Here is a 2,424-nt window from a genome sequence, read left to right as displayed (position 1 = left end):
GACTGTGGTGAGCCAAGATCGCCCCATTGCACTCCAGCCTGGGTAACAAGAGCGAAACTCCGTCAAAAAAAAAAAGTTTCAAGTTGAACTCTGTAATAATTTTGACTGGGTACAAACTCTGTTGAGCAGAATCTGGGGGTGAATGGGAACTGCTGCAGAAAGGAGAGCAGGAGCTGCAGCCGACAGTATGGGCAGAGGGGGAGGGGCACGGCCTGAAAGCCACGCTTGCTTTCTCAGTGGGGAAACTTACAGCCTGGGATTAGGTCTTAGTCCCACATACGGGCTGCTTGGAGATAAGCTCAGTGCTGTTAATGGGACGTGGTCAGAGCAAGACTGGCATCACTAACTGCGTGGGAGCTGGATGAGGGATATTGCTCCCAGCTTTTCCCCATTTGTCTGGTGACAGAGGCAGCCATAATCCCCTTTGGAACATAACCCCATTAGCCCAAGAACTACCTCCCATCCCCCATAGCAGCCATGGCAAGCCCCACCCAAGAAGAGTCTGAGCCTACCCAGATCTGCCTAACCCTGACTTAACCTAATGGTATTTCTCTACCCATCCTGGTAGTGGATCACAAAAGACAGAAACACTTGGACGCTTTAGGACCCCACCCATCACCTGAAAAACCCAAATACGTGTCCTGGCCAACTTAGGTCAAGCCAATCTCCCTTCTACTATTGCAGCTGGTGTTCTCTTGAAAGGACCACCTCCTGGCTGGAGGCCAACTATCTTAGGCTATCACAGCAACTCATGAAGGAATACCCTTGCTCCAAGGAAGGAGAAAACAACACCGAAGTCCAGTGCCTGCCGCATCCTGGCTAACCGAAGGTCCTGAGTCTGTCCATGTGACAGTTTCACTACTAGCATATTCAGCATTCGAGAAAACCAGGGTATTAAACATATCTACAACCAAAGAGTCTCACGGAGTCTGCTTTACTCCCCTGCCACCTCCACCAGAGCAAGTTTTGGTATCCACAGCTGGGAGGCCTGAAGACAGATTGCATCATAGGACTCTTTGCAGACATTCCCCAGCACCAGCCCAGACCTGGTAGCCCCACTGGGTGGCTAGACCCAGAAAAGCAATAATAATTGCTGCAGTCAGATTTGCAGGAAGCCCCATCCCCAGGGGAAGGGGGAGTGCACCACATCAAGAGACCACCCCATGGGACAAAAGAATCTGAAGAGCAGGCGTTGCGTTCTAGATTTTTCTACTAAAAGAGTCTACCCAGATGAGAAGGAATCAGGAAAGAAATTCTGGTAATATGACAAAACAATGTTCTAAAACACTCCCAAAACACCACATTAGCTCCCCAGCAATGATGCAAACCAAGAAGAAATATCTGAATTGCCAGATAAAGAATTCAGAAGGGGCCGGGTGTGGTGGCTCACATCTGTAATCCCACCACTTTGGGATACTGAGGTGGGTGGATCACATAGTCAGAAATTCGAGACCAGCCTGACCAACATGGTGAAACCCTGTCTCTACTAAAAATACAGAAGATAGCCGGCATGGTAGCGTGTGCCTATAATCCCAGCTACTCGGAAGGCTGAGGCAGGCGAATCACTTGAACCCAGGAGGTGAGCCGAGGTCATGCCACTGCACTCCAGACTAGGTGACAGAGTGAGACTCCATCTCAAGGAAAAAAATAATAATAATTCAGAAGGTGAATATTAAGCTACTCAAGGAGATACCAGAGAAAGGTAAAAACCAACTTAAAGAAATTTTCTTTTTTTAAATACAGGATATGGATGACAAATGCTCCAGAGAAATATATATTTTAAAGAAAACATAGTCACAACTTCTGGAAATGAAGGACACAATTAGTGAAATACAAAATGCAATGGTAAGTTTCAACGACAAAATTGAACTTCAGATCTTGAAGACAAGGCTTTTGAGTTAACCCAGTCAGACAAAGACAAGGAAAAAATAATTTTTCAAAAATGAACAAAGCTTCCAAGAAATTTGGGATAATGTTAAATGGCCAAACCTAAGAATAATTGGTGTTCCCAAGGAAGAAGAGAAATCTGAAAGTTTAGAAAACATATTTGAGAGAATAATCAAGGAAAACTTCCCTGGCCTCACTAGAAATCTAGACATTCTACCCAATAATTTCAGAATATACAATCTTTCCATCAGCACATGGAACATTCTCCAAGATAGACCATATGATAGGCCACAAAACAAGTGTCAATAAATTTAAGAATGTAAAGTTATATCAAGTACCCTCTAAGATCACAGTGGAATAAAATCGGAAATTAACTCCAAAAGAAACCCTCAAAACTATACAAATACATGGAAATTAAATAATCTGCTCCTGAATGATCTTTGGGTCAACAATGAAATCAAGATGGAAATGTAAAAATTATTTGAACTGAATAATAATAGTGACACAATTTATCAAAACCTCCAGTACACAGCAGAA

Source organism: Saimiri boliviensis, chromosome 9 (genome assembly GCF_048565385.1).
Source record: "Saimiri boliviensis isolate mSaiBol1 chromosome 9, mSaiBol1.pri, whole genome shotgun sequence".
In the NCBI taxonomy this organism is placed as follows: Eukaryota; Metazoa; Chordata; class Mammalia; order Primates; family Cebidae; genus Saimiri; species Saimiri boliviensis.
Note: the sequence above shows the minus strand (reverse complement) of the source record.